The sequence below is a fragment of the Galeopterus variegatus genome, unplaced genomic scaffold (assembly GCF_000696425.1).
Source record: "Galeopterus variegatus unplaced genomic scaffold, G_variegatus-3.0.2 Scaffold3984, whole genome shotgun sequence".
Lineage (NCBI taxonomy): Eukaryota > Metazoa > Chordata > Mammalia > Dermoptera > Cynocephalidae > Galeopterus > Galeopterus variegatus.
Genome location: NW_007730095.1, coordinates 32610 through 45997, shown reverse-complemented (window position 1 = coordinate 45997; position 13388 = coordinate 32610).

Genomic DNA, 13388 nt, shown 5'->3' with positions numbered 1-13388 from the left:
ACCAACATCAAGAAGTACAATAAGGAAAATCAGTCAACATCTACAAATTAAGTTCATTATTGGGCACTATATAATTTATATTGATAATCTCTAATACTTACCCAATGCCAGTTAGAAGCTGCAATATATAAAGAATAACGTTTACTCGAATTTTGTTAGCCTGTCTTTGACATATATTCTTAATGGTCTGTAGAGGAAATGACTACAAATTGATGAAGCCAGGGAGATCTCAGGAGCAAGCACATTTATTTCTTAATAATGAAACAAAAATTCTTCATGAAGATGTCATGTTCAGTACCAAAAAAGCTTAAAAGAAAGAGTCCTCCTTGTCAGAAAGTTTGGCATAGGAAGGTTACATTTAAGCACTGTTGTAGACCTGCACAACCAATCAGCTCCACGCAAAATGGTTTTGCCATGACAAGAGTTTACAGAAAAAAAAAAAAAAAAAAAAAAACAACCCCCCAAAACCCACATCCAGTGTAAAATTTATAATGTGTTATTATAGGAGCTGTCAAATCAAGTCTCTTATTATGTATAATAACAGTCCAGGAAAATTAGCTTACAGCAGTAAGATTTAGAGGATGCATTCCTTGGTGAATTTGGATTTTGAAGTATAGAAACTCTGTTTATACAAAGATATTCAGGGAACAAAGGTGAATATTAATTATATGCCATTGTCATAAATAATTGGCTGTCACAAAAAGTCACACCATTACATATATTTAATTTGATGTATTTAATTAATATATATTTAATATGTAATTAAAACCACGGACAATTCCACGACTTGATTTGATTTGTATTACGTGATGCTACCAGGACATAATATTCGTTTTGAAGTCAAATTCAGTTCAGTCACTGGAGATTCAGAATTTTAGAGGAGCTGGGCATAATGGCAAATGAACTCTTAGCTATTTATGATAATGCAACATCATGAATATAGGAGTTGAGAAAGTCACTTGAAGGGGTTTTGTTATGGATTTTTTAGAAATGAAATCTGACTTTCCATCATAAAGATTTCTTTTCTAAATAAATAGGCTAATTATACTTTTCATTGACAAGAGCAAGCTTTGCTATCTGTGCTGAGCTTGGATTCTCCTGTTCTCTTATGGCTCCACGAGAGAAAATATTTGTAGTGGTGATGTTCACTTATTTTAATATTGGCACTTAAAAATTAAGAATGATTGAGCTTGATGCCAAAAGCTGGTTTCCACTTGGTAGGATCATGTACTTCAGTTCATCCAGTGATTGCACATGGTGCTATTCTTCCAAGGCATGAGAAGTGCCATTTCCTTCCTTTTGAGCCAAATAACACTGCATTTCTTAGCCCCTATACTCCCCAAATTTATTGCCACCAGGAATAAAATTGCACTAGAATATTTGACTAAAGTAAGCTTTTAAGTCTGTGTGTATCCAAGTGTGCAAAAGTATATCTGCTTCAAGTTCCTGGTTGCCTATGTCTAATTTTGTAGAAACTGCATAGCAATTCTAGCACTGTAAGTACAGTGAGATGAATTTGCAAGTAGTAGGACACCTGGGGGACAATCGATTCTTGGTGGTGAAGTGGGAATTGTGCGGCTGGATGACTTTGGGTTATGCCTGTGCCATTCACGTAGAGGCTGGATTTTTGATTTAGCCACATAGGCTATTGGGAGTTTCCACTAAACCTCACTTTTGATTGCTTTCTCTATTTACCCTTGTTCCCTCTGCCACAGGATGGTTAGTGGTGATGAAATAATCCATGTTTCTGAAATCCAGGCAAGCTACTGAATTGGTGGAATTAGTGAACACTTATTAGTGTTAGATTGGATTGAGAAAACAACCAAATCTCTTTTTTTCTTTAAAAAAACCCAAAGGTAAAGAAGTGCTTAACTTTATAACATGTTTTGAAACCAGTTCTTCATGACTATTTCCCCTTTACTCCAATTATCTCTACTTATTTTATAAACTCTTTTTTCCTCCAAACAATTATAAGTGTTTATGAACATGCTTATGATTTCACTTTTTTTTTTCCTTTTTGTCTTTTTTCGTTACCAGTAATGGGATCGCAACCCTCGGTGTTGCACCTGCACCACACTCAACCAGTGAGCGGACTGGTCTCTATATGGGATCTGAACCCTCAGCGGGAGCGCCACCGCGCTCCCAAGCGTGGCACTCTACCGAGTGTGCCACCGGGCTGGCCCGTGATTTCACTTTTTAAAAATTAAAAGTATCTCTTTGTTTTCTTAATATTTCTCTTCTCATCTATAAAACAAGGCACCTAACCTGAGATCTATAAATCCGAGAAACTGTATATAAGATGCAATTGGATAAATTATGTGAAAGTGCACTCTTTTTTTCCCCCTGAAAGAGAACTCATGCCCTCCAAGGGTCTGTGACTTCCCCTCTTCTTGTTGCGGCCAATTAAGATCCTCCCATTGTTCTAGATTGCATTGTAGATAAGCTACTAGGAGCTGAAAGGTCTTTCGATTTCTTATTCTAGATATGGTGGAAAGAGGCTTGGTTTTGGAGTTGCCAGACCTGAGTTTAAACCTTTCACAAATTATCCAACTGTTCAATTCCTATTCAATAAAATAGGGCTAATATTATCTGCCCCATAAAGTTCTCCTAAGAAACAATTAAATTTATGTAAGATGCTTGGCACCTAGCAGATGACTATCAGTGACTGACTGATCAATACGTGAAGGTACTTTTATGGTTCCACATTACACCTTATAATGATTTACTAAGGATTTAAGATTAATAAATGCAGTCACAACCCTCAGAGCTAATAGATCCTCTTCCAAGGACAGCTACTGAGCTGAAGTTCTGTGGATTATTATTAGCAGAGCGCCCCAACACTGCAGGGCCACTGAAGGAAGCACCCGAGACAAAGTAGTATCTTAGGGATCAATAACTGGTGCCGAATAGTGTCTAAGCATCCACAACCTCGACTTCTTTCTGAAACCATTCGTATAGCAAATTCTCAGGCCCCAAATGTGAGGAACTCTTCTATCACAAAGGAGAGGAGGTGCAGTTTAATCTTTCACAGCTTAAATGTTTAATACTGTTTTATACCACAAACATTTTCTGAGCGGCCTCTTCAGGCACAGCCCTGGCTTAGATGCCCACTCATTCTGCACTGAATATTAGGATAGTAAATTTTCTGAGCTGAACCCAGTAGTGGGTTCAAATTCTGACTTCCACAATTTACCTTGTTTTAAAATCTTGGTCAAGTGACTTAAGCTCTTTAAGCCACAGTTTCTTGATTTGTAAAATGAGGGATAATAATAGTATTCCTTTCGTGGGTTTGATGAGAATTTAATACGATAATTTATTTAAAGTTCTTAGTACATAGTTCAAAAAAAGTTATAAGTAAATAAATAGATAGATGTTCCCTATTGTTATTTTTAGAGCTTTCTCAATAGTTGTTTTATTACTGACCACTGACACTTTTCCTAAAGATTTTTGAAAAATGTTTCCCCTTTATTGTGCTTATTTATTCATTTAAAAAAGACAAAACAAACGGAAAACCTCCCAAGGGTAAACAAACATCTGCATAAACAGAATATAGTAAAAAGAAACTGGATCATAAAGTTTATGGGATTTTAGCCAATTGAAATCCAGCTTTTGGTCTACAGATGCAGAAGTTACTCTGTGATGTCACTGAATAACTGGTAGTGGGTGTTTATTCGTTTGGACCATTCTCAGGTGTAGTGTTTCATCTTGGAACGCTGGGCAATGAGAGCTCTCTTATATATGCATTCAAGATCAGCTTTAAGATGATGCAGAATCAGAGAAGACTAACTTGCTCTCCATCTTCTCTCTTTGTCTGGAGGAGAAAATGTAAGGCGATGGTTAAGAACACAGGCCTTGGGGTCTGAAATACTGAGTAATGTATATACTGCGCTTACAACCCAGCACCTGATTCATAGTAAGTGCTCCATAAGGGTTAGGGTTTTTTTTGACATTTTACACTTTACATAAGCTGGCTGTAATATCATTTCATCATAAAAATAATGTCCTATATTTGATCACTTTTATTAGAACGATAGTTATGGTTTATTTCCTCCTTTGCCATAAAAAAGTATGTAACATTTCAGGAAAACTGCAAGTGCTATCTCGAAGGAGCCCTAAGTACCGAGAGAACCGCAAATGGCTGTTTTCAGGTTATCAAATTTTAATAGCATTGTTAAATAACACGCTTGTGTGGCACCTAAGAGAAGCTTAATAAATGTAAAGCAAATAAGTGAAAAAAAAGAGTATGTAACATTTCAGGAAAACTGCAAGTGCTATCTCGAAGGAGCCCTACGTACCGAGAGAACCGCAAATGGCTGTTTTCAGGTTATCAAATTTTAATAGCATTGTTTTGTTGCAATACTGCATCTATCCTTTTAAAGAGAATGTTCCAAGAACTCCTTATGTGGTTACAAGACTCTTCACGGTGTGAAGAACAGAAAGCAGCCTCTCCTTGCAGCACGGGTCAGCACCCCTAATTTTTTTTAAATCCTAAGCGTGCAACGAAGCAAGCGTAAAGCACAAAGCCAGTATAAGTGAGGAGGGAAACAAAACGTGACTCAAAATTAATCCAATACCTATTAATGACACTCCTAACAATACCCTAGGGTGATCAGATGCTTGAAGATCAGGGATTTCTCAAGTGACTGTGATGACAATGACTTTTACATATGATCAGGTTGGGTCTTTGGAATATTCTCGTCTTTTGTGTGCTAGCGTCATGGTTGACAGTGTTCCCTTATCATGGGCTGTTTAATCCTAAATAACACGCTTGTGTGGCACCTAAGAGAAGCTTAATAAATGTAAAGCAAATAAGTGAAAAAAAAAAGTATGTAACATTCTGTTTCCCTATCATTCTGGTTACTAGGAAACTCAGAGCTCAGTTTGATGCTTAATTAACAGAGTGTCCCCGTTATATGAGGCCTAGGCAAATAAAATTTAAAGGGATCTCTTTAAGAAAAAGAATGCGAAATTAGATAAGAAAGTAAATATTTATTTTGATAAGAAAAGAAATTGCAATAAATTTCAGATTTTAAAAAGGTGACAAATAGTAAAAATACCACAAAAACTAGAAATACAACTTATTTTTTCTCACTGACTGATAATGAACCTCTATAATAGCATCTGATTCCTTACATTTCAAGTCTTATTTCTTCTCTACTATTCATATATTTTTAGTGTCAGCTGCCAAGAACACATTCATATTGCAACATAACCTCTGATCTATACCTTTGGGTCACATTCCCAATGACTAGGCATTGAGAGTTAGGCGTGGGAGGTAGGAATATTCCTCGAAGCCATTCGTACATGAGGATATTTTAACTATATACAAAAATTGACTGTGAATCACGTAAATATATCCCACTAAACCCAAGCTAAATGTCTCCCCATCCCAGCTTCCTTAAAATGCCCATGACTTTTCCAGCACCATTTGACTTCAGGAGAAATGTGACAGAGGGTATGTGGGAGTGGAAACACACAGCAGTCTTAACCAATATGGGGCAAATTTTACAAAAACCCATGGCCATGTGAAGACATTGCCTGAGCCCCTCCTAGGGTATAGAAGGGGCCTGTGCATCATTAGTTTCATGATGACTCTGCATCTGACCCTATATGAGCCTATCTGTGAACTTCCTTTCTGCTTGTAATTTTACTAACCCAAGTACTATTTCTTGATGTGAACTATCTAAAAACCTTTTTTTGAAAAAGATAGATAGAAATAGTTTAATAAAATAAAACAGTGATTTGATCATCATATTTTGTATGCAAATTCTGATAGTCAACTCTGTACCCCTCAAATATGTATAATTAATTATGTTTCAATAAGGAGAAATAAAAATAAAGTAAAATAAAATAGAGATGATAAACCCTGCCTAATTATTGTTCTCTTATAGTGAAAGCACCCTGCAATGTATAACAATAATAACTTCATTTACTATGTGCTAGGCACTGTCTTAAGTGCTTTAGATGACTTACCTTATTTGATATTCAGAAAAATCCTACGAGATAGATACTATAATCCTCCCCCACCAACATTTCGTCATTGAAAAAATGAAATCTTCATGAAGTTAAATAACTTGCCCAAGGCTAAGTGGTGGAATAGGGATTTGCAGCCAGGTCTGCCTGTGGTTAACCATTTCACTGTAAATAGTGTAGACATATACAGTATGTGTGTTTTTACCAGTGGTGTTAGGACACCAGGACCAGTATTATATAAAGGTCTTCTCGTAAAAATGAAGTGGGGTGTGAGCTTAACTGAAATGGGTTTGTGACATTTCAATCCCAACTACTGAGATGAATTATGATTTTTTTAAAGGTCCAATTGCACGGAAAGTAAAAAAAAAAAGTTTAACTTCTCTGGAAAATGAGAGATTACCCTCTTGGCATTGGAAATATAGTGCATGCTGGGCAGCATGAATCAACTTTTAAATAGACAGTGCAGGCAAGATAATTGAAGCTTGTTGAGTCTATTACATCATTTCTTACCAGACATCATCTAATCACTTTTTTTCCAGTGATGTTAGCACCTGTACTGACAAATCTACATTCAAATGATGCATACATTTCAAACCCCTCTTCCTAAACAGGCCTGTATATATGGAGAGCAGTCCTCTGTTTATGGCTTTTGTATTGTGTGGGTTCCCTTTCCCACCAGTCACCACCCAAATCCACCTATCCATTCCCAGGGAATGGATCTCATAGGCCCACCCTCAGGCTTATAAGACTAACATGTCCTTAGACTCTAAGGTTTCATGCTTCAGATAATGTTGTTTTTTCCTCACAACTCTGAACATTAGGTGTTTAACACACGTGGAAACTGAGGCTCAGGGTGATTAGGTAACAAACATGAGCATTAGTTTGTACCAAGATCTGTCTGCCTTCACTTTCCACTTGCCATAACACCTTCATCACAGAGCTAGGAAAACACCAGCACAAGGAGCACTGCTAGACCAGGGCCACGAGAGTCAGTAGCTTAGAGGTGGGCCGGCGGGCAGTTTCTCTGTTTCTGGGCTTGGGCCCATCTTGGTTCTTCTGCCTTTGTCTGGTGACAAGATTATTCAGAGCCCATCAGCAATTCAATGCCTGTTTCGTCTATGAGAAACATTAGGAACACAGTATAATTGGTAAGTAACTGGCAAAGACTGGGCTTTTAAACAAATGAACATTTTTCCTTGTTTTTTTTTTTTTTTTAAAGGTTTTTGTCATAGACTTTTCTTCATTGTGAAGCTTTCTGAAGAGTGAAAAGAATTTAAAAGATACAGCATATACTTTCAGTTTTTTAAGAACTAGTTTCTAAATGTGTGGAAGATTTTGCCATGAAGAAAGAGAAAAGCCTTCTCAGAGTCAGAAGGGACATTCAGGATCATCTAAAGAGATGTGTCTCTGTCGGCCCACAGACCTGAAACCTTGGGGCCATGCTTGTCTCCTCTCTTTTCTCATTCCTGAGGAAATCTTGTCGGCCCAACCTTCAAGACAGATCTAGAACCAGACTTTACACATCTTCATCCACTGTGGTTCAGTCTTACCATCCTACTGCTTCCTCTCCTTTTTGTCCCTCTTCAGTTTATTCTCAAATCACTGATAACTTAAAAATGTAAGTCAGATCATGCTTCTCCACTGATAACTTAAAAATGTAAGTCAGATCATGCTTCTCCTCCAGAGACTCCTCATGTCAGCCTGGGTAAAAGCCGGTCCTTACAGTATCCACAGGCTCTATGTGTACTGATCTCACTTCTCTGATGTTCAGTTCCTACTATTCTTTATCCCTCCTCTGCTGCAGCCACACGGGCCTCGTTATTTCATCTGGATCCTAACAAATGTGCCCCTGTTTGAGGACCTTCGCATTGGCTGAGCTCTTCATCTGGAATCCTTTTTCTTAGAGTCTGCATGGCTCATTCCCTTGTCTCCTTCAGGTCTTCACTCAAAAGCTACCTTCTGAGAGAGGCCTTACCTAATAAAATTGTAACCTCATCATCCTTCCTAATCCTTCTTTCTGCTGTATTTCTCTCTATTGCACTCATCACCAATTAGCATGTTTTCCTAACTTAAATTTTGTTGTTTGTCTTCCTCCACTACAACATAAACTCCATAAAGGCAGGGAATTTGTTTGTTTTGTTCATTACTGTATCTATAGCACCTAAATCATAGTAGGTGCTCAGTAAATATTCATGGAATTAAATAAAATTTGTTAATTCAACCCCTTTATTGTGTAGATAGGAGAACTAAGGTCTAGAGAGATTGATTTTTCTAGGGTATCCACTGTTGATTAGGGTCAGAGTTGGGAGCATTGACTTTCTGTTTAGTTTGCATTTTACTACATGATATCTTGTTTTGAGCAATTCTTTGCAATTGATATCACATTCCACATTTGAGACTCAGTATACCAAATAATAACAGTGGGAGAAACACAGAGAGAGAGAGAGAGAGAGAGAGAGAGAGAGAGAGAGAGAGAATGAGAACACACACTCACACAAGTCAGGGAGATAGATAGAGAGGTCAGAGACAAGAAAAAAGACACTGAGGTTAGCGACAGCTCTGATTGGATTCATGCCTCCAACTATTCCCCATCCAAGTACACCCTCCAATCCTCTATGCTATTATAAGGGTTAATTTCCCCCAAACCAGTTATGATCCTATAAGACCCTTGGTGGTTCCCTGGGAGCTATAGAACAGAATGTAAGCTTCTTAGCTTGGCATAAACTTACCATCTGCCTCCTCCTATTTTTCCCAGCACAGCACCACATAATTTTCCCTGGAATCCTAACACTCTTTCCATTGTGTTCTATTTCCCCTCTTCAGATTCTCCAGATCTTTCCACATATTTGTCCATCTGCATGTGTGGTTTACTGAGTCTGGAATTCCCTCTTTACTTCTCCCACTTGGAAAACTCCTCCACATTTTTTACAAGTCAGCTCAGAAGTCTCCTCCTCTGTGAAATTCCCCCCTTTTCTTCCAGCAGTCAGCTTTTCTGTCCTCTGCATGTCGACAGCTGTTGAGTCCTTTTCTTGGTGGCAGCATTTACCACAGTGTCTGAGTTTCCTATTCACTGCGGTATCATTATGTCTCCAGTGGCTGGCACAATGCCAAGGTCTAGTAGGTGGCCAAAATGTGTTACTGTATGGATTAAGACCAGTCTCAGCAGCTTAACTGAATTTGCTTCTTATGATAAGTGATTATAAGCAGTAAGAAGTAGGAGATCATGTACATGTAGCTGGTTGTACAAAATAAAGTTTAGCTACTGCTTGCTTAACGCTCTTGTGACAACAAAAACAAGTTCTTGATTAGAGCCTCATTAAGTCAGTTTTTATCGGCAAAATTTTCATGAACTTTGCTTTCTTTTCCAGTGACTATGGAAATTACGCAGTTTTAGTTCATTAACTCATTTAGTAAATATTTCTTGGGAACACATTCTGTGTCAGGTACTGTTCTGGGGACACCGAGATAATATCCCAGCTGTTATAGAGTTTATGGGTTAGCAGGGAGGCAGATCTTAAACAAATCTTACACAAATGATTAATTTTTACAATCGTAAGGACAGATGATATTACATGCATCAGTAACTCTAAGAAACATACTAATACCTAGCATTTATTGAGCTTTCAGGATGTGCAAGTCACTGTTGTAAGTGCTTTACACGTTGAATTTTACTACTTCTCTTAATACTGAGTGTTGGGTTCTATTATAACACTTTTGTTCTGCTTTGCTTTCAGATAAGGAAGCTGTGGCACAGGGAGATTAAGTAACAGGGTCACAAGCTAGGAAGGGCAGAATTGAGATTTAAACTACTATGATATATTACTGTTTAGTAGTTACATAAGAAGGAATATTTTCAAGTTCTAATGAAATCATATGTGAAGTCCAGGGTAATTTACATATTTTTTCTCACCTGTACAACATCATGACTAAGAAGTTGCTTCGGAATTTGGCAGAAGGTAGCACAGAACACCAGACTGGAAGTGCTTTGGTCAGGGAGGCATCAGGCTGGCTTCTAACCATTGAGAAAGTTATTTAGCTTATTTAGCAATTTTTTTTTAATGTGTGTGTTTGACTAGTTGTTCTCTAAGGACCATTCAGTTTTAAAATCAGTCCATTTATTTATTTTTTAAATTTATTTTTTGAATTGAAACATAATTGATTACACATATTTATGGAGTACAGAGTTGACTTTTAGTATTTGTGTACGGTATATGATGATCAAATTAATGTTATTAGCATGTTCATCATTACAAATAGTAATTATTCTTTGTGTCCCTTACCCAGTTACTCCCTATCTCTCCTCCCCATCTCCCTTTTCCACCTCTAGTAACTATGGGTCTGTTCTCTCCTTCTGAAAGTTCAGTGTTTTATTGTGGTCTATCTTTCCTTCCTCCCTCCCTCTTTCCCTCCCTCCCTTCCTTCCTTCCTTCCTTCCTTCCTTCCTTCCTTCCTTCCTTCCTTCCTTCCTCTCTCTCATCTCCTTTCTTTCTCTCTCTCTTTTCTCTTTCTTTCTTTACTCCCACTTATGAGTGATGACATGTGGTTTTTCTCTTTCTGTACCTGGCTTGTTTCACTTAATATAATTTTCTCCAAGCTCATCCATGTTGCTGTGAATGGCAGAATTTCATTCTTTTTTAATGGCATAGTAGTATTGCATTGTGGATATATACCACGTTTTCCTTATCCAGTTAGCTGTTGATAGATATTTAGGTTGATTACAAGTCTTGGCTATTGTAAATAGAGCTGTGATGAACATGGGAGTGCAGGTATCCCTTCAACATGACGATTTCCATCCCTTTGGGTATCTACCTAGAAGTGGGATTGCTGTATCATTTGGTAGTTCTATCTGTAGTAAATCAGTGCATTTAAATATCAGTTTCTCAGAGAGCTCTTCCTGACCATCTCAACATTTCTTTCCCTCTCTCTCCCTTCATCCCACTTTGGTTTTCTTCATAGGACTTATCATGACCTAACAGTGTATCAAAGCTTTGATGTTTGGTTTACTGCTGTTTTCCTAAAGCCTAGAACATTTCTTAGTGCATGGTGTTCACTTAAATTTTAGCGGAACAAATGTATTTTTCCAGGAAACTGGTATAGGTGGCAATCCTCAGAATCATGGGTTCTTCACAAAAATATTCACTTGGCACTAACAGTTCCAAAACTACAAAAAAGGAGGCAAAATCTATGTCATTTAGAATCTTCTACTAAAGGGAAAACTACATTTCATAAACTTGGCTTGAAAGTAGGTGACAGCATATTTGGGCATTGGGTGGATAGGAAAGAGAGCCTTAGAGATTCAAGACAGAGAGACAGTCTCTACCAGGATCTCTTCCTTTCTTCCTTTTTTTGTCCAAGGTGAGGAAGAATAACAGGAGCTTGCCACCTGTAGAAGTGCTGTAGCTTCTGTCTTCTGGGAATCTGTCCTCCGTGCTTCATGGATGTAGTGCAGCCCTAGACAGTCATGTTAAAATGATGTCCATAGTGTGCTAGACACATAACTCCAGGGTTGACCTTTTTATGTTAGTTTTTCCAAAACACATTTTTAAATAACACCCATACATTTCTAGTTTGTGAATAAATTAGAATGTAAATCCCCATCCACTCTGGAAAACCCACAGTCATTTCCTTCATTATGCTCTCTGCAGGTTATCTTTAAGTCATTATCAAACTGGTTGTTAGGTGGGTCTCTGGGTGGAAAGCTGCTGAACCCTGGGGAAAAGATGAAAGTGCCGGGAGAGAGCTGAAGGCATCAGCAAAAGCTACTCTGCAAACAACTTCATAATGATCATTTCTCAAAACTGGGAATTTTTGTTCCTAATGTCTGGCTTCTGTGGAGTGTGGTTGTCTCTGTTTCTGCTTTCCCCCTAGTTTCTAATGTTTATGGAAGAAAGGAATCATCTAAACTTCTAGTTTGGTCTCCCTCTTTGCAAAATGCAGTGCAGACTGTCTGTTGGTGTCTTTTGACTGGTAGCCAAATGCTGTCTACAAGAGTCAAACTTTTAGTGCTGAGCAGCTTTGAATGGAAGAGAATCACACGTAGAAGTTCAAAGCTTGCGTGGGTTTGAGACATTTTTCTGAAGAGAGTATTCTCAAGTTCTAATAAAACTCAGACACTGAGTTTATGTCAGTTTGAATATTTGCTTCATCTTGTATAATACCATATACTGGTGGGTATTTGAATGGTTAGATTAGAGTTTCTTAACCTTGATCCACGGATGGACTTTAGGCCATCTGAGTAATCACAGAAATTGTAGGCAGAATTTTGTGTGTTCTCTCCTTTTACTTTTTTGGGAAAGATTATTCACAAATTTCATTAGATTCTCAAGAGAATGCTTGACTGCTGTGGAGGATGTATGTGGGAGAGCACTGAATGGGAAATCCTGAATCCTGGGTTCTTCAGCCTCCAATAGCAACTAGAACTTGAAAAAACACATTACTCCTCTGGGCATTAGTTTTCTCACCCATAAATGAGAAGGTTGAATTAAATCCGTGTTTTCCCACAGTTTATTTATGTACATAGTCATTTATGGACTGTCTTTATGATTATTGTCACATCTAATTACTATTTACTTAATATTTTTTCTTTTATCTCAACACTTAAAAAACAATTCATTTTGAAAGAAACCTCTTTTTTGCATCTGTAAATGGAAAACCAACATCACTCAATGTAAGTAAGAAAAAGTTTGTGTACTGCATAGAGATTATTGTCTTTGCAGTGATAAGTGTGCCTCACCTGACACACTGGTATCATGGATATATTATGTTTGCCACTCCAGATTCACTCTCCATCCTTCTCCAAGCAGAAGAGGCCAGAAAACACTTTTTCTTTAAGGCAATAAGAAATGAAGAGCTATGTAGTTTTATTCTCTGTAGGCCAGATATAATAATGAGGGATACTGCTTTGGAATCTCAATGGGAAAAGTGGGAGTCTGAAATAGCAGGGGCCAGGTGGTAATGCTTATCTCTTAGAGGCAAAGAGGATGCAATGACCACCATAAGCCACAGGATGAAATGCTAATCAGCACGTTTTGACCAATAGAGTTCTGTGGTAATGGCTAATTGATCATGGGTCTCTAGAAAACAAACAAACAAACAAACAGGTGGACATCCTCTTCACATAAACAGAAAAAAAAAAATAGATTAACTGACCCTAACTCAATCAACATAATGGGATTCATAGCTTCTTATCTAGTTCTCAGACCTAGAGCCCCTGGGGAGACCAGGTCCCTATATGGAAGGACCCTGAAATGTGGCCACATTTGAATACCATGAAAGTTTTTCTAAACCTTCTATAGAAGGACCTGAAGCAATTTACTAGAGAGATTGTAGGGTAGGGTGGGGGAAGGGAAGTACCCAGACGTGGTGGGTGTTATTAGGTAGTGGTTCTGAACTTGAAAAGCTTTCACAGTTTACTG